The 20,747-nt window shown below is 44.6% G+C and overlaps 1 non-coding gene across 1 annotated transcript; it reads left to right on the top strand.

The window, feature by feature from the left end:
- The first annotated feature begins 122 nt into the window (after nucleotides 1-122).
- On the top strand, nucleotides 123-196 carry trnat-ugu (transfer RNA threonine (anticodon UGU)). Its single transcript has one exon. It is a non-coding gene; the product is annotated as a tRNA-Thr (tRNA).
- The last annotated feature ends 20,551 nt before the right edge of the window (nucleotides 197-20,747 follow it).

The following is a 20,747-nucleotide window of genomic DNA, read 5'->3' as shown; positions in this document are numbered from 1 at the left end:
TTTGAATATTGAACATAATGAAGAGTGTGCAATCGGCTTGAATCTAAAAATTTTATGCTGTCAGGCTACTAGTTGTAGGACTTGGACAATCCCTGAAGTAAGAGGTGCATTTCTTACCTGGGGGTGCTGTGGCTTAGTTGGTTAAAGCGCCTGTCTTGTAAACAGGAGATCCTGGGTCCGAATCCCAGCAGCATCTTGTTAATGCTGATAAATCTTTTGCCAAGAATAACCTTCATGTCTGCTGGAGGCATGGTAAGTGTAGACCTTGTATGTTAAGAGCAAAAGTGTCAGCTAGGCACTCGCACAACATGTATTTGCTCACGCCATGGAGGCATTACAATAGTGCTGCTCGAGAAAATAGTTCAATACTGAAGTGTTTGCTAGAAGCCACACAGCTACCTTCTTCATTGGGCAGTGAACATGACAGAGGTGAACAGCAGTGGCCAGGAGAAAGAAAGTTATGGAGAAAAATGAATTTGAAGCGGTTGTGTAGAGGACGTGTTGACCAATTTCAACGGCTGGCAAGGATCATAGCCACGGTCTTGGAGTTGTAAAATACGTAACTGACAGACAAGGGTAGTGGTGGTCCTACTTTTTCCTATCTCTTGGCACTGTGGCTTAGTTGGTTAAAGTGCCTGTCTAGTAAACAGGAGATCCTGCACTGTAAACCCTAATAAGTTCACAGAACTCAAAAATTATTTTGTAACAGATGTAGGATCACACATGCACATATCACAGGGCTTAAATTCCAGGTGGCCTGAGACAAGGCCGAGCCTGGTACGAGAGGCACCAAAGGGGGGTTACACACACAAACACACACACACAGATAACCAGGGAGGCTAGCACTCCAACTTTTATTGCCCAAAGATTTAGGGACCTACAGACAAGCAGAGTGGACTTCACGGACAGGGGTCCCTCGACTTGGCACCCAACCCCCTCCACATACACTCTGCCTTACATTTCACTCACCCAACAGACAAACACCCTAAAGGAAGTTTCATTTAAGTTTGGCTTTTGTATACCCTGTATATTGATTTACTCACGACTACTAGTCTCAATATACAGATACGTTATGTTTGTATGTGTCCTAACTTTTAGAGAGTCTTCTGTGTTAAAAACCCCCCCTTCTCTTCCAACATTCCTTTGTGGTCCTTATCTGATCTTGGTGGACCTCACCAAGTTTCTTTGTTTCTACCATGCTATGTTAAAAGAACTGAATTAAGGTGTATCTTATCCATTCTGGAGAAAATGAATTGGCACAAGCCACACAAAACAAAATATGTTGTTTCCAGATGTGCAACTTATATTGATATTACCACAAACTAACGGCCACGCCTATCTATGGATAAGATGTGCTGTTTGTAATAGGAATATTCGATGTAATATCCGCACAAAGTGTAACATCTGTTGAGGTGCAACCCAAAACACCTGTATCCTATACTGATGTGAATCAGTCACATAGATACAATAATTAATTGTTTAATCAATTAATGCAGATGGTATGAGGTATGTACCTGTGAAGCTGGTATGGCATGTTTGGTATCAAACTGATTGTTAATCACCCTTGATTCCAAATCTGGTCAGTGATTACCATAAAAGTGGATGTATCAAAAGTTATAACAGCTTAATGAAAATCATCAGTAAAGGTAGAATCTGGCGGGCCATAAATCCCAAAAGGACTGATACAGACCCCCTTCCGAAAGCCCGCCAAATGGATGGCCAGCCATTGGGCCAGGAGTCGAATTCCTGGTCATCCCTATTCATGAACTTTAGACCATAAAAATCTAGCACCTCAGAACAAAGGGGAGCAGAGAACAACCAGCAGCAGAGCAGAACAACCGCCAGCCGGCGCAGAGAAAACCATCCGCCCGAAGGAGAACATCAGCCCGGGAGAAGAGAAACCCACAAGAAGCCCTCCGGTGAAGGCCCAGCTGAACAGAGAACAGCACCCAAGACAAAGCTTCACCAGGAGAGAGAATCTAAAGGGACTCCACTCCACTGCTCCAAACGCCGCGCCTTCCTGAGTGCCATCAGCTCAGCAGCTCTGCCATCAACTGCCAAGACCCCCCCCCCCCCACTCTTCAACCAAGTAAACCAACTTCCTTTCATTCTAACAACTTAAGCTGTTCTGTTTAACCTGCTATAAGACTTTAGGGTCGTGTTTCCACAAACTATGCTTGCTTTGCAGAACAGTATTTCCCATTTCAGGTTACTCATTTAAATCCGGTCATTGCATTTTCATAATTACATTGTTTGTTTATTCCGTTATTTCGTGTTTGTTGTTTGTGTTAGGTGTAATGTCTGTCTTATGTCAGTTGTAGTGTTAGCTAGGAATAAATGCATGTCTTTTACACAACTTTAGCCTCCGTCATTGTGTGTCTCATAATAAGTTCCTGCCATTGTGCAATCTTGCTACACGCTCTGAACCTCAAACTCGCCTGAAACATCGCGAGACTCTCTCTCATTGGCCGTGAGGGGAGCTTCGCTACCAATCGTGTACATTACCTGGTGATGCAGTTCGCTGGACGAGCCTTCTAACCCAGGTTACTAAGCGATACTGGTAATTAGTGAATCCCATTTAAGTCTCACATTAACAGACTCACACGGATACCGCAATTGAGTTTGGAGGAGCCGACCATTCGGCATAACAATTGATTAATAATCAGCATTAAATAATAATTAATTAAACTTTAATTAATTCAAACATATTGGTGGAGAATATTAAAATTTATTTGAGCTATTAATTCCTACATTAATGGTGGAAGAACGCGGGCACAAGGTTCAAACTTTTTGTGAGCACACAATTTAAACTTTTTATGACCGAACGTGCAGTTGAATAAGCGCTACTGTGAACAGGTTGCAAAGTTGAGGATTAATTGCACTCACGGCAGTCCGAAGGCATTTAAGCGGGATATACGGGCTTATTATTTTTATTTCTATTATTAGTAGTTATTTTCTTTTGTTTTATTTTCGGTTATTTTATTTTAGGTTTCATTCGTTTTAAACTGCAGTAAATTTAAACCCTATATCTGACGAGATTCTCAGGTATAGCGCGTTGTTTCCAGGATCGATTCGGACGAGTTTCTCCGTATCTATAAATCCTGGCAGAGATCTCTCTCTTTCTATTAGCGAACAGGAATTCTTGTTAAGAGGATCTAACCTGAATTCTGTTGCGTTTGTACTCCCTGAGATAAGACCGATAGCTTAGCTACCTATCAGGATCTTTCTCGTATGTGTGTGCCTGCTTTAGACAAAGCAAGTTTAACACCGCTTTGCGCTGTGAGCCAAGTGTGTGTGTTATTTAGAATTTGGGAGTCTGCAGTGCTTGAGACCCGCCGTGGTTAAGCACCATTTGCGACGAGATATAGTGCACTCGCTATTTAGATCTGTCGCCGTAACGCGAGCGCTGTCTCGCTTCAGCAATTGTTTTAAGGGGTTTTAAACTGCGCAAGACACAGAAGTTAGCCGCAAACGGCGTGTGCATACATTGAAAGTGTATGTCACTCATCTAGCGTCGGCAACCGCCTAGCAACCGTCTTGGTTACGAGTGCAGTCAGCGAACGCCACTCTAACCACTTAAAGGTCAGAGCCCTGAAGGCCTGCCTGACGCCATTTGTTTTTTTCTCCTGGGTCACCAGTGACCCCACCCCTTAGGCTCACGTACCTGGGACCCCCCCCACAAAGGGAGCAACGTCCCATTGAGCCTCTAGTGGTCAGGCATTGAACTACCACTCCATTTCGAAATTGCGCCTCTAGTGGTCAGGCATTGAACTACCACTCCATTTCGAAATTGCGCCTCTAGTGGTCAGGCATTGAACTACCACTCCATTTCGAAATTGCGCCTCTAGTGGTCAGGCATTGGACTACCACTCCATTTCGAAATTGCGCCTCTAGTGGTCAGGCATTGAACTACCACTCCATTTCGAAATTGCGCCTCTAGTGGTCAGGCATTGGACTACCACTCCATTTCGAAATTGCGCCTCTAGTGGTCAGCCATAGTAGTGTAACAACATCTGAGTTGGGTCTCTAGTGGTCAACACCGGTAATACCAACACACATAATTGGACACACAGGTTCTTGCCTGAAAGCAGGAATCAACTTCACAGACCAAATCGATTAGATCACAACACATTAACATCTAATTAGGTTATTGCTGCATAACTAATTGATGTTTACAATTAAACAATAAGAAACAATTAATTTGGTTTGATTTCTGTTTTACCTTTTTGATTTATTTTAGGTTTTATTTCAATTTATGCTTTCATTCACTCTCTCTCCCCCAACAAGGAGACTTGCATAGAAGTTCAACCATTATTAATAACAGTAAACCAGTTACACATCAGGGAGGCATTGAGGTTTTGGACGTGATCAGTTGAGCTTTTCCTGTGCTGGGTGCTTACCATTCGCTCTCTGTTGGTTGAGCTTTGCCTGTGGCTCTGCTGTCACTGCTTACGATCGTACAGTTTGTCAGAACCGAAGGGAAGTTCTCAGCAATTGGACGCCCAAAAGCGCGCCAGCTGGGCTGCACCCGCTGACTCATTAAGGGCAAGGTTGGCAGGTATCTCAGGAGGTCATCACAAGTTTGAGCAGGACCTCGTCTAGGGCGAAGTTCAGGAGAACAGCCCTAGCTTGGACTCTCAATCGGTTGGGTGACACCCGAGTGCCGTTGCGCCGTCTCTTGTTCGAGTCAGGGCCAAAAGTGCGCCCGATAAGCTGAGCCCCACCTGGCTTGTCTCAGTTGTGCGTACAGAACACCCCCTTCCAAGTTGACATTGCTGGGGATCGGGGGAGTGGGAGCTGGACTTGGGCCTGCTTGGCTGGGATTGAGCTTGTGGGACGTGCCCTACTCAGGAGGGACACCTGACAGCGTTCAAGCCTCTCTAACTGCATGACTAGCTTAACACCGCAACACCTCATATAGGGACAAATAAAGCAGAACCTGCTAGTGGTCCCCCGTCTGGTCAAAGCGGAGTTGTACAACAGAGCCCAACCCAGGGGTAATCTGATCTGCAACAGCAAGCTACGTTTGAATGCAGTCCCATTGGTTTGAAGCTGTTATTTCTCATTTCCTGTTCCCAACTTCTCCTGTGGTCTTCTGACACTGTCAATAGCCACAGATCTGCAATTTCCAGGATAAGGCTTTATCCTTTCCCCCTCACTAGGGCATCTCTCAGGCCCTAGAGTAACTCACACTGTTCTAACCTGCAACAACTTCTCCCAGGGAACAATTTTTGTTTGTTTATTTTGTCGTGGGTAACTATTCCCGTGGTTCACTACACCCTTCCAGTTACCCATTGACAGGCCCCAGTTCTACTTTATTTTATTTTGTTGGTTTAATTTGTTCGCCCAGATTTAGGTGTTAGGCCTCCCACCTAGGCAACACCCAACCTGAGTAACAGATTTCTGCAGCCACCCTCCTGTTGACCGAGTCACAATGACCCACATCGAAAGCCCACTGGACCAGTGGAAAGACTTTGGTATCTGGCCTGAAGATGTGACTCCCAACTTGCCGCCTGGTCATGTCGATCTCACATGGTCCAAAGAAGCTGACCAAATTGAGGACGACATTGCCGAACTTATGGACATGCCACCCACTCAGAAATGCGGGAGTAAAGAGCTAACCAAAATTCTCGGCTCCCTCGCACACAAACTACTAGCCAGGCTGAAGATGAATGAAGAGGGAACGTCCCGTCTCCAGCAAAGGGTGCAAGCACTCCAACAGCAGGAGGAAAACACCCAACGACTACTGGCAGACACAGAGAGATGCCGCCCAGGCCCAACATCACATTGGGAACCTGGAGCAAGAACTCCAAAAGAGAAGCTCTCCACCCCATGAGGAGGAGGAGACAGAAGAAGGCGAAATGCCTCACACCAGCAAAAAGCTTCAACACGCCCTGGAAGAGCTCAGAGCTGAAGCTGACCAGCAAGAACAGCAAGCCAGAGCCACCAGAGAAAACCTCAAAGCCAGACTGGACCAGGCCGACACCCTGCTGGACAGAGCCCACGCGGAGCTCAAGAAAAAGGATGGTCGGATCCAGGCCCTGGAAAACCATCTGGACGAGGCACAGAGACGTCTGCACAAGATGAATCACCAACTGATCAGCTCCCAAGAACAGCTCACCGAGGCCAGAACGAAACATTGGGCTGACGCAGAAGAGATTGACCAGCTGAGACAGGAATTGAAGCAAGCATATGAGATGAAGTTGGAATTCGAGGCACCCTACGAATCAGCAATGGGACCGACGTCATCTCTAACAGTGCGGTCGCTCCCAAGGCACACGGGGATCTCTCATCGGGACGAGGTAACTCCCTGCCCCTCACCAGACCTTGAGGAACAAAGAACCCAGAAGGTCCCTCTCGGAGAAGACACCACGGATGGAACAGGCCTACCAAAGCGAACGTTACACCAGCACCGTGCTACCACAAAGGAGCTTGACAAAGTAGCTCGGAATATCAACACGTTCACCCCAAATCCCAGAGGAGGCCACGACATTCATTCCTACCTCCAAGACATTGACTTCCACCTCCAAAGACTGGACAATGTGACCAATGAGGACAGAGTCTACCTCATCAGGATCACATCTAGCCTGGAGGTCCGCAGCTTCTTGGATCGACAACCTAATCGAATCAAAGCCAACGCCACGCTGCTACACGAAGCACTGACTCGGGAGTTTGCTGATCCTGAGTCAGAACAAGGTATCGCCGTCGCCTTCGATGTTAAACAGAGCAGACAAGAAGCTCCCCAAGCCTACTACAATCGCCTTCGTCGGGCATATTTTGGGTCCAGAAATGAGCCAGACATGGAAGAAGATGCGAACTTCAAGGCTCTCTTCCTTCGGAACCTCCACCCAACCATTAACCACTACCTGGGGCTCATGGCTTGTCCCCGTACCATGACAAGTCAACAACTGCGAGACCTGGTGATCAAGGCGTACCACAAACAAAGAGCAGCAAGCCACGGTGAGCATTACTCTGGTGCGCCCCCACAGCAGTCAAAGACTCAGCCAGACTGGTGGGAGACACGGCGCTATCCTAACAAGGGTAAGCTAAGACCAATGGAGCCATGGAACAAGTGGAGAGACTGACAGGGAAACCAGTTTCCTAAGCTAAGCTCTCCCCCAAGTTCCCGACGGAATCCACCACGGAACTGGCAAGACAGAAGGAGAGGTTACGATCCAGACTCGAGGCCTGGACAAACCAAGGAAGAAGAGGAGTCTAATCTACTACAGTTGCTGCGTGATTTCTTTACTCAGCATCCCCTCAAGGGTCAAGAGGACTTTTGGAAGAAAGATCCAAAATGACTAGGACGGATGCACAAATCACGCAGGACCCCACAACCCTCACCTGAACCCACGCCAGACAATGCCTACAAACTCCCTCAGAGGTCAGCCCCAAATGACACTCAACAGTCATTGACCTTCCCTACCAGAGATATTGGAACAACTGAAGAAGTCCCACCTCAATTAGAAAGTGCTACTGACTCATGCCCAGTAAGAGCACCTGATGTTGCCGTCACCAACACAGAGCTTGATCAAGGGGATGAGCCCCCGCTGGTGCCCGGCAGCACTGTCCTGGTTGTGTGCCTTGACTCAGAGCACCAATCTGACTGTGGCGACACCTCACCATTTCCTGGCCAGGCCCCTGTGCCACAGCTTCTGGGTGACCTGATGGAAAGGGGGGTAGCCAAGAAATTCTACCTCTCCATCACCCTGGAAGATGTTCTCACCCTCGAGGCCCTCATCGACACTGCAGCAGACATCACCCTCATGTCAGCCAGTCTCTTCTACCAGGTGCAGCACCTAGCCGCCCAGAAGAACAAAACCCTCCAGCCGAGGAAATGCTCTTTGGACGTGCAGGCATATTCACCAGTGGGCACCAGGATGGATCACATGATCCCCTTCAATTTGTCCATCGGCCCCATGAATGTAATGCACCCTGTATACATTTCCCAACTTGAGTCCATTCCATTCCTCATTGGGAAAGATTTGCTGAACCGGTTCGAGCCATTGTTAGACTTCCAACGTCAGAAAATTTGGGCTCAAGTTAGAGAACCGCTGCCACTGTGGACACCTGACACAGCCACATGGGAATGTCAAAACCTGGCTGTCTCCTCAGACCTCACTCCACACCATGGAGAGAACGCAGCTGGAGATCAGTGTCTTGACGCAAGAGACCCATGCCAGCATCATGACTCCTTCCTGTGCAGGCAGGACCCTACCCTGGGATCCTTCTGCCCCAAGATCGGGAAATGCATGTGGCTCCAAGGCATGGAAGTCACAGATGTGGTAATGACCATGGAAGTAGAAGAGTCACCAGTGACAAAAGGAACTGTATGTCACATGGAGCTTGCTGACGACCAACACCTGACAATTCATGCCAGAACTGCCCAGCCTGACGCAGTACAGTCACCCAGCTGCCACAGCTATTCTCAGGAGGGACCAGCAGCACCCAACATTGTGGACACGCCCACACCAATGGAACTGTCGCGACACCACTACTTTGAGGAAAATGTCTGTCAAGACATGATCACCATTTATGTAGATGGGTGCGTATTCAAACATCAGGGGACCCTGAAAGCTGGAGCTGGCATTCTGTGGCTCAATGACGACCCTGTCCCACCACAACAGCTCAAGCTTGGTCCTCACACGTCACAGTACGCAGAGCTGGCAGCAATCTTAATCACCCTGGACATGGCCTCCGAACGTGAAGTAAAGGACCTGCTGATCTGCAAAGACTTCAGCTATGCACGTCTCAACTTCATGTGCCATCTCCCTCACTGGACACGAAATGGCTTCAAGACATCAGGGAACAAGCCGGTCAAACACAAAGACCTCCTGCATACGTGCGATGCTCTGATTACCGCACGAAACATGCAGATTTACTGGAAGAAGGTTTGTGGTCATTCCAGACTCCCAGAACTGGACAAGACATACAATGACCACACGGATGCACTCGCTAAAGCAGGAGCACTGCATGGTGACTGTCCCCTCCCACCCACCCATGCTGTCCAGGTCGTCACCTGCAGCCACAGCCGAGCACCTACCTCGATGCCAGAGGCCTCACTTCTGGAACTTTCCCTTCAGGTCTCCAACTCTGACATCGTCTCCCTCCAGCCCACTGATGCTGTGCTCGGCAAGGTCTGTGATCACCTTCGCGACCTCTCTGCTAACTCGATCTCCACAACTGATCAGGCATCCCTTCCTGACCTCCATCACCTGATGATGGCTTTACTCTTTCTTCATCTCGTCGAGGGCGTACCTCTTGATGTCCCTGATGCCCACACTTCACCACAGCTCGTGGTCCCTCAGGCACAAAGGGGGGTCATGCTACTGTACGCCCACGACGCACCCTGTGCAGGACACCGCAATGCCAAAACAACCTACAAGGCACCTCTGCAGCGACGGGGTATCAATTTCCCATGGTCAGATCTACAGATTGACTGGGTAGGACCCCTGACGAGATCAGCTCGCGGAAACAAATACTTCCTCACAGTCACCTGTCAGTTCACTAAGTGGGTAGAATGCCTCCCGGCACCCAACGACACAGCCCGGACAACGGCATATCTGCTCACGAACCATGTGTTCTCCAGGTTTGGCCTCCCACTGAAAGTCAACTCAGACCGAGGCACCCACTTCACAGCCGAAGTGATGCAGGACATTTGGAAACTGTTGGGGATCAAAGCCCAGTTCCACATCAGCCACCATCCTATGGCATCCGGCCAAGTAGAACGGACCAACCAAACCGTCGTCGGTATGCTCAAGAAATATGTGGCATCCAATCAGAAAGATTGGGATGTGAAATTGCCTCTGGTGCTCATGGCAATCAGAGCCACACCCCACAAGTCCACAGGAGTGTCCCCCTTCGAACTGATGATAGGACGACAAATGACACTCCCTCTCCACCTGCTCTACCAACCTGGTGACAACAATCTCATCACAGCCTACACCGCACAACAATATCTGGACAGCCTGCACCAGCATTTGAGAGCTTCCTTTGCATTCGCCCAACAAAACCTGCAAAGAACCGCAGAGGGCAGGAAAGCCTACTATGACCAGAAAACCTCACAAGATGAACTCCAAGTGGGAGACAAAATCTGGTACTATAGGTTTGTGCAACCAAACTCAGCACAAAGACTTTCCAGGAAGCTTCTACCACGCTGGTCAGGACCACATGAGATCGTGGACAAACTGTCACCTGTGGCTTACCGAATCCGAACCAACAAAGGCACCCACGAAACATGCCTCAAGTGGGTTCATCGGAATCAAATCAAGAAACACCAAGCCCAGAGAAAGCCTGAAACACCCACCAACCAGTCTTCTCAAGACGAAGCCAGCAGCTTGGAATAAACCACATTCCAACCAAAAGAAAGACATCTTTTCAGTCTGAAATCTCCCCAAACTCCCAAGGAGAAAGACCAAAGAGAAAGGGGAGGAAAGATGGTCACAGATAGGGTAGATTAAGGTGGTGGGCCTGACTACTGATATCTGGCTGACCTTTTCAGTTTTTGCCGTACTTATCTGTTTCTTTCTTTTGATAGCTTTTCATTTTATTTTGGTTGTTGTTTTTGGTAAGGACCTGGGGTGGCTCACGCGTGCCCGGGAAATTACTGAAGAGGATCCGGTTTTGCAATTTTCTTTGTCCTGTTTATTTCTTTGCAATTGTTCTCTGGCCAAGAATTGTTGCCCACTATTTCTTTCTCCTGTTCCTTTTGCACCGGTGTGCACAACATTCAGAGTCTCGACTCACCCCCTCAATCCTAATCTGGTCTTTATTTTCTACCCCCTATTACTAGGATGATGCTGCCCCCGCTACTAGCGTTACTCTGGCTAGGAGGCTGAGGCTCCAGTCTGACACGGCGTTCCCTGGGCCTCCGCCTAGCACCATCGTCCGGGGACAGCCCGGTCTCTTGATTACTAACTGTTGTACACACACAGAAAGAGTATTCGTCTGACGATGTCAACCGAGCCCATTACCTGCACGAAAGACCCCAAACTAGTGGGACAGGTGTCAGATGGACTCAGGATGCCCTGCATCATGCTGCCGCTGACACTACCCACAGGTTGGAGCAGTAACCCAACGACCGTGACCCAAGCTGAGTCCAATCGACGGCCCAAGAGGCTCCTGAGCACCCTGCTGGGAGCTGCAGCAGCTGTTGGCACCCTGTTCGACATAGGATTCACCACTCCTCGCGGTCCCAGAAGCCAGGCGCCAGCCCCTGCGCCTCCTCCCTGTCCATCCTGTCACTGTGCCACCCAGAGTGCCAAACAATGGGATGTCAACAATGCCTCGTTGCATGGTGGTGATCCTGTTTCAACTTCCGTCGCCTGAATGATGGCAATGCCATCATCAGCCGAAAGGGGGGATATGTAGGATCACACATGCACATATCACAGGGCTTAAATTCCAGGTGGCCTGAGACAAGGCCGAGCCTGGTACGAGAGGCACCAAAGGGGGGTTACACACACAAACACACACACACAGATAACCAGGGAGGCTAGCACTCCAACTTTTATTGCCCAAAGATTTAGGGACCTACAGACAAGCAGAGTGGACTTCACGGACAGGGGTCCCTCGACTTGGCACCCAACCCCCTCCACATACACTCTGCCTTACATTTCACTCACCCAACAGACAAACACCCTAAAGGAAGTTTCATTTAAGTTTGGCTTTTGTATACCCTGTATATTGATTTACTCACGACTACTAGTCTCAATATACAGATACGTTATGTTTGTATGTGTCCTAACTTTTAGAGAGTCTTCTGTGTTAAAAACCCCCCCTTCTCTTCCAACATTCCTTTGTGGTCCTTATCTGATCTTGGTGGACCTCACCAAGTTTCTTTGTTTCTACCATGCTATGTTAAAAGAACTGAATTAAGGTGTATCTTATCCATTCTGGAGAAAATGAATTGGCACAAGCCACACAAAACAAAATATGTTGTTTCCAGATGTGCAACTTATATTGATATTACCACAAACTAACGGCCACGCCTATCTATGGATAAGATGTGCTGTTTGTAATAGGAATATTCGATGTAATATCCGCACAAAGTGTAACATCTGTTGAGGTGCAACCCAAAACACCTGTATCCTATACTGATGTGAATCAGTCACATAGATACAATAATTAATTGTTTAATCAATTAATGCAGATGGTATGAGGTATGTACCTGTGAAGCTGGTATGGCATGTTTGGTATCAAACTGATTGTTAATCACCCTTGATTCCAAATCTGGTCAGTGATTACCATAAAAGTGGATGTATCAAAAGTTATAACAGCTTAATGAAAATCATCAGTAAAGGTAGAATCTGGCGGGCCATAAATCCCAAAAGGACTGATACAGACCCCCTTCCGAAAGCCCGCCAAATGGATGGCCAGCCATTGGGCCAGGAGTCGAATTCCTGGTCATCCCTATTCATGAACTTTAGACCATAAAAATCTAGCACAGGGGAGCAGAGAACAACCAGCAGCAGAGCAGAACAACCGCCAGCCGGCGCAGAGAAAACCATCCGCCCGAAGGAGAACATCAGCCCGGGAGAAGAGAAACCCACAAGAAGCCCTCCGGTGAAGGCCCAGCTGAACAGAGAACAGCACCCAAGACAAAGCTTCACCAGGAGAGAGAATCTAAAGGGACTCCACTCCACTGCTCCAAACGCCGCGCCTTCCTGAGTGCCATCAGCTCAGCAGCTCTGCCATCAACTGCCAAGACCCCCCCCCCCCCCACTCTTCAACCAAGTAAACCAACTTCCTTTCATTCTAACAACTTAAGCTGTTCTGTTTAACCTGCTATAAGACTTTAGGGTCGTGTTTCCACAAACTATGCTTGCTTTGCAGAACAGTATTTCCCATTTCAGGTTACTCATTTAAATCCGGTCATTGCATTTTCATAATTACATTGTTTGTTTATTCCGTTATTTCGTGTTTGTTGTTTGTGTTAGGTGTAATGTCTGTCTTATGTCAGTTGTAGTGTTAGCTAGGAATAAATGCATGTCTTTTACACAACTTTAGCCTCCGTCATTGTGTGTCTCATAATAAGTTCCTGCCATTGTGCGATCTTGCTACACGCTCTGAACCTCAAACTCGCCTGAAACATCGCGAGACTCTCTCTCATTGGCCGTGAGGGGAGCTTCGCTACCAATCGTGTACATTACCTGGTGATGCAGTTCGCTGGACGAGCCTTCTAACCCAGGTTACTAAGCGATACTGGTAATTAGTGAATCCCATTTAAGTCTCACATTAACAGACTCACACGGATACCGCAATTGAGTTTGGAGGAGCCGACCATTCGGCATAACAATTGACTAATAATCAGCATTAAATAATAATTAATTAAACTTTAATTAATTCAAACATATTGGTGGAGAATATTAAAATTTATTTGAGCTATTAATTCCTACACAGATTACACAAAAATATTTTAGTGATGTTTTTAAATGTTTTAAGTTTACGTAAAATAAAACTTATACTTAGAGTTGCCTTAAATTATCTCAATGTTATCTTATAAATATTGATATTCCTCAACTTATAATTGGGGAGTAATTCACTAAAAATTTTCAATATTTTTCAACTCATATAATGTGGAAAATACACTTAAAATTTTCAACATTTTTCAACTCATAATGTGGAAAATACACTTAAAAGTTTCAATATTTTTCAACTCATATAATGTGGAAAATACACTAAAAATTTTCAATATTTTTTAACTCATAATGTGGAAAATACACTTAAAAGTTTCAATATTATTCAACTCAAAATGTGGGAAATGCACTAAAAATAATTTCTAAAGTGAAATACTGATGTTGGCCCACTACACAATTATAATCAGCTAATAATGTTAGAAAACATGAAAGTGACACCACAGTGACAATTTAACTTTTTTTATTCAACACAATGTGCTTTTTAAAAGGCACAAATTAAAGAAGCTCAGTCAAAACAAAGTGCTTGTCAAAGTAAATCAAAAGGAAAAGGAAATGACTCCATAAAAACTAAATCTGTTTTAAAGTACATTGTGTTAATAGTTCCATATTCTGGTAATGTTCATTGCTAGAGAGTGTACAGTAGATTCAGTATTTTGGGTCTCCATCTCACATTATGATAAAAACTCACAAAGGATTCATGATAAAATTCAATAAGATTCTAAGTATAATCCATCCTCAACAGCAATGACAACTATTAGAATGTGGAGCCATTTAAACACTGTTTAAAAACGTTTTAGCACTCACTCTTCCTTGAAAAACACAAATAACATTCAAATAAAGTACTGGTTTCTACTGTGCTGTACTTCAACTGGCAACATCAAGGCAGTGCATCATGGTACTGTAGGCATTAGGCAACAGAACATTAAACATGTATAGTGCATGAATTGAACAGTCGTTTCCCACGTTATTCAGTACAAAAAACTTTAGCGTTATTCAGTACAAAAAACTTTTTCAATGTTGTGAAATGTATCTATTAATGTATTAAATCTGAGGTAGAACAGGCAAACATTGTCACATCTTAAATCTGAGGTAGAAGAGGCAAATAATTACATTTGTAAACAAAAAAAAACTTCCTCAATACTCAGTTCAACAAATAATCCATTCTGAATGATTCACTCACTGAACAAATAATTCTTCAGCGTCAGTAGACGCCCTTTCAGTGGTTTGTTGTCCTCAAGACACACCACAACTTTTTGGATAAATGTGAATGTAAGTTCAAGATTCTTTGGGTACTGTAGGTCTAGTGCATAGATGTACCCAAAGAGCAGGAGAAATGAGTCAGCCAGATTTGTGGGACCACTCACAAGCACTTCATCCTCCACGACAATACAGATGCTCTCAGGGCTGAAGAGGGATGCATCAGTAGTGTCACCCGTGATGACTGTCAGGAGAGCCAACGGAGTGTCAGTGAGGTCTGGACCATCTGCTGACTATAAAACACAAATGATACAATAATGAATTCAGCCCCTCAAGGATACAAATCATGCTAATGATATCTAGACATTACTGTCACTTAGCACTTAGACTGCAACTAAGCTACATGTTTTAACTATTTTCTGTACATATGCTTATATCTTATGTTAGTTTCACACCCATCGGTTAGCACTTTTTGAGTAGTGGAATGCTTTATACTTACCTTTTCATAATTTCTACCTGTCAGTTTGTAGAATAACAACTCAAGTGAACTTCATAAACAGGTCCTGGGGGGTATTCCAAAAGGAGGTTCAACAAACTCTGAGCCTAACCCTGAACTCTGAGTTGACTTACCCTGTGAAGTGAAACTGAGTTTTCAGTTCCAGAACAGCTGATCTGAGTTAGGTAAGTCGACTCGGAGTATGTTAACCCTGAGTTGAGCCTGTGCCTGATGACTAGTAAAAAGCCATCATAAATGGAGCTCCAATACTGTGATTCACCGTGGCAACAGGGGAGAAAACAGGAAGCAGACATTTTCTGGCTGCGGCCATAATAAAAATCGCTGACAGAGTTTTAGATGCCGCCGTCTTTTCAGTTTGAATGAAACATCATTTTCTTTTATATTAGCCTTTGAGGAGGTGGTTGAATGTTGTTTAGTGTTTTATTTCATTTAAATTTAGGCTATTTTATTTAATTTAAATTGGCTGAAAATGAAATAAAAACATTCTCACATTGGCTCCTCACTTTGGTTTTTATTTTACATATTAAACAAAGTAAATGTTTATTCAGTAGATATTTTAACTTGTAGTAGCTTTTACCACCAACACATGCTGTGTAACACACATCTGTGTCCTAACATCCTGCTGAGTAGATGAACATAAAGTGCTGCTCACCTCCACCACGTCCGACAGAGGGCTCTGAACTGAAAACTCAAGAGTTTCACTTCACAGGGTAAGTCAACTCAGAGTACAGGGTTAGGCTCAGAGTTTGTTGAACCTACTTTCTGGAATAGCCCTCTAGAATGGTTAACTCAGAGTTTCCCTTATCTCAGGATTCACTCTGAGTTTTCACCTAACCTGCTTTCTGGAATACCCCACTTGTTCTCCTAGAGTTCTTTGAGTGATGTCATATGTTTAAGTTGACTGGATAGCTAGGCAAAGGGATCGATAGTGAGGCCAGTACACTTACGTTACAGGTCCTGAAGAACTTGGAGGCATCTTCACGCAGGTACACAGGAAGTGCACGAAGGACGAGGGCCCGTCTCATATTCACATCACGTTGTTCCTAGATGGACAAAATATATCCATTACAATAGTAATTACACAAATGCAGAGCAAACACTTAAAAAAAATCTAAGTGTTAAATAGCTCCATATTCTGATGGTGGTCATTGCTACAGATGGTAGATACAGTATTCTGGGTCACCATTTCTTCAGTAAAACATTTTTCAAATGAATCAGTTTCTATTGTAAATACTTAAATAACTCACAAAGGAAAAAACTCAAAATTGTAAATCCAATTTTTACGAAAACAGTAGTTATTTGGACTTCTTCAAATTGAAGCTGTTCAAGTATCTTTTTAAGGTACCTCTTTCTGATAGAATACATCTTGTCAAGACGTTTATCTCTGATGAGAGACAATGTTCCTTGACAACCTCGGGGCACAGTCGAGGTAATTCACACTATGGCTTCTTACAGTTGTCTGCAAACAATCTATTAATAATCTGTTTCTGAATAATGCAAAGTTAAAAATTCACCTGAGGGTCATAAATCCTCATGAGCTTGGCTAGCTCCTCCGCTATCTTGCCAGTCTTGGTGGCCTTGTCTCTGAACAAGGTGATGAGTTTAGGCATGTGTCTGTCCAGCTCCTTGTAGAATTGACTGCGCAGGTTAACGTTGTTGATTCGGTGGAACTCTGCGAACACCTGTACATAGACAGAATTACACAGAAATGTACAAAGATGAATTAGGAACAGAAATGTGAATGTATTTTGAGAGGTTTTCAGTTGGCAGGTAGCAAAACCAAGGGCAATTCTATTATGGATGAATCAGAACCAAGGTCAAAATAGAAAGTTAATTGTCATTCTTTAATTTAAAACAGGCTGTATAATGTTATCTAAAGGAAATCTAATAATAAAACTGTATATTTTGTTTAGGGTGAATGGCAAAAATGTCACAGCGTGATGTGTTGTCAACTTTTACATTTGCCATTTGCTTTTTGGTGAATTTTTTGAAAATTTAGATTTTTAAACAGTCATTGAAATATTGGAAAAATCAATCACGTTCAAAGTGGGCATGCTTAAGAGTCATGTTGATTAATTGCTCTCAACAGGGAGAACAGTAAAATAATAAAATATTTTTTATTTTTTTACCTGTGACTCCATAAGTAGGGCTGGCCATCTGACCATGACATCTTTCACCTGTGGAGCTACAACAGCTCCAACGATTTCTTGGCGACGAAGAGCATAGGATATGTTCATGAGCTTGCCTATGACTAATTGGTTTCTCTCAGTCTTTTCGACTTCATGTATGATTTCTTCTCTCATTGTTTCCAGAGTGGCTGGGGTTTGATCCTTCGGTAGGTTGATGATGTAGTTGACCTCAGCTTTTCGAGCTTTCTTTATATTTTGATGGGGGTGATCATTGTCGGGGTTGTTTCGGCTCCGCCTCCCTGTGTTGATGGCTACTTCTGCAACCCCAGCTTTGGCCAGATTGTTACGGTAAGACGCAAACTTGTACCCTATGTGACGTTTCCATCCCAACTCCCCGTCTTCACCAGCTGTCATTCTGAGACATGGATGAGCTGTAATCAAAGCTTTAGCAGCCATTGCCAATTCCTTTTCATGTGGGTATGGTTTAAAATTGTAGATCGTTTCTGCCATTTTTTTAAGGATTTCACTCTTATGTGACCTCTTTAACTTCAGCAATTTTCCTGATTCTTCATAAACACGATTTCCTTCTTCTAGAATATGCTCCATTTCATAACCAAAACCAGGAACAACAAAGTGATCAGGCCAACTCTTCTGCGGCTGTAACGCATTAGGGAGTATGTCTGTGTCAGAAGATGCGGTAGATGAGGTGTCACCTTCAGGTCTGATGACTCTCAATGTGCCCTTCTCTGGTAACTCCTTGATGTCCACAAGAAGACAAAGATCACCATCAAAGTCCGGATCCTCATAGTGCAGGCTAAAGTCCTCATCCAATCTCGGCTTGAACCTCTCTTGCATTATTTCTTTCAGCTCCTTCACTGACTTTGGTCGCTCAAGTAGAGTAAGTTTCAGGGCGGTGTCTCGTGCAACATACACACGCAGCACATGTTTCTGGGCAGCAGCCATCTTTTGGTTCCTAAAAGACAGAAACACATTAATTTTCATGGAGAGTAAAGGTGACACACACAACATTTACATGACCACATACCAACTGGTCCACACAGCTCCAAGAGAATGTTAGTCATCTGTTTACCTCCTTCAACAAATCTTCATTTTAATAATATGAAACGTTTGGGTGTCAAGAGCAATCTTCCATCTATGTTGTAAGCACAGAGAGGTGTTTTGTCATTTAGCTCTGATAGGGTGTGAACAGTCAGATTGTTTGGGAAAAGTTCGTAAGATCTCAGGTGTTCAATGTAGTGTGATGTGTGCTCTTGGCAAAGAAAGACAACTGTACTGTGTAGGAATTGAACAGCTCAAATGGGGATGGTTTCCCACCAATGTTCAGGGGAATTGATTATGAATTAATTAATTATTAATTCATACACAATTAAATAGGGAATATTAGGTTTGAGTTGTTGTTCCGATATCACAGTCTTTATATTAGTCCCACTTGGTAAAGATCTGGATGATTTAAGTCCAGAATGTGAATGGAATTCATTCGTTGGTATCACTACTCAGTCTAAGATAGCTGCCCGTCCACCGGGTTAGCTTCTTTCTGTAACCTAGCGACTCAGCTCTTGGCCAAAGAGAGAGTCTCGCGATACTTGAGGACGCGAGTGGGACTTCAAAGCTCAGTAACGGGATTCAGACCAATAAAGTGACTTATTGTAAGCACAGAGAGGGAGATTTAAAATGTGAACAGCATGAGTTTATTCTAATACTACACTAAAACAGGACAAACATTAAACATAATACATACAAACACAATAACGAAATTACGGAAAATGGATTTACAGTAGGAAACAGTGATAAGCTTTGATTAAATACTGTTCTGCAACGGCAAGCCTAGGATCTAAACAGGCAACCCAGATTTCAGTATAGATCAGTACCAGTTCAATATGAAAGAATATGAAAGAGTTGACAGTGAGTTTACGTGATTGCAGCGGGGATCAGCTTTGTCTTTTGTTGAAACTCGCGGCGGAGAGGCTTCGTAGTTTCGATGGTAGATTTAATCTTCTCCGCGCGTAGTTTCTCCCGCAGTCTTGGATTGGAGGCTTTACGTTTTCTTCTCCTTTTTCGATGACGTTTTTCGATGACTTCTTTTCCTCCTCCTCCTGATTCTCTGGGTGTGAGGTTTTTATGCCCCATGGGTCCCATGAATATTCATGACCCAGGGTCCAACTCATACCCAATGAGAATTGGTACCTGGATCCGAGGGGCCGGTTGCAGGCTCCCCGAATGTCCCCATAGATTTATGGTGGTCTTTGGCCAACTTTTGTGCTGATTTTAATTAAGTAATTTAGCTTTGGATAGGTTCAATTATGTAATAATCCGTCCCCGGATTCATATTCGGACATAATTTAGGATGACATTGATACCAAACATGATATTCCACCTTTGATCCAAACCTTTGCTAATTTTCATTGATTAATTTATAATTCCTCTTATGAGGTGCATGCTTATTATTGCCATCAATGTACAGAATACATGGCTAGGTGGCATACCTCACAGCTGTGACAAGTTCAGGTATATTTTACTGAAGCTGTACCCCATTGCATACAGTGTGTCCTAATTAAGGATGGCTTGGGTAACTTTCTTTACTTCAGTAAAAGAACAGGGTTGATTATACATTGCCAAATTATAAAATGTAGCAAATCGGGCTATTAAAAAGGGGTTCAGTACACAAGTTTTCACATACATTGCATAGTCTCTTTCAGACAAAGGGAGGCAGGAAAAGAGCGCGAATCTCTGATTTACGACTGTAAGGCATAGATAAGCAACCGCATTTCTACCCCTTCCCCCCCCCCCTTTTGGTGAGGGGTGGGGGCCTTCCTTAGTTCTATTAACTAAATAACTATGTGCTCAAACATTTCTACCTACTTGGTTACACCACTTAAACTCATTTCCCCTATTCTCTGAGAGAGGTGTGAGCACGTGGTTGGATAACCCCAGTGTTTACCTATCTGTGCCTATTAATATATATATATATATATGTATATAATTGTCCAAGTGGCAAAGATACAATGGGACATTCATAAGAAAAATAAAAGACAATTGTGACTGACACATACACATCCACCAAGTTTACAGTAATGATGCCAAATAATAGTGAGGATAACACACAATCAAATACACAATAGATGGCATATGATTTTAGCTTTGTCCCACTCCAGAGAGATGCAGGATCTCCCCCCCTCTCCACTATCTGGGTCCTCCGTTTGAGGGCCATAAACATTGGAATGCGGGCTCCGGCTTCCTGGAGAGGGGCCCTGGGTCAAAGAGGTACGGAGGGAGATCTTGGCATGGCCGACTCACTCCCTCAGCGGCCATAAAATACTGGCTGTGGGGCCTGCGTGATCCTACATATCCCCCCCTTTCGGCTGATTATGGCACTGCCATCATTCAGGCGACAAAGAGCTAAAAGGGATCACCATCACAAGACACGACACAGAAACTTCCCATCCTTTTGACAGCCTGGGTAGTATG

The sequence above is a fragment of the Paramormyrops kingsleyae genome, chromosome 25, assembly GCF_048594095.1.
Source record: "Paramormyrops kingsleyae isolate MSU_618 chromosome 25, PKINGS_0.4, whole genome shotgun sequence".
NCBI lineage: Eukaryota > Metazoa > Chordata > Actinopteri > Osteoglossiformes > Mormyridae > Paramormyrops > Paramormyrops kingsleyae.
This window is presented reverse-complemented; position numbering and strand designations above follow the sequence as displayed.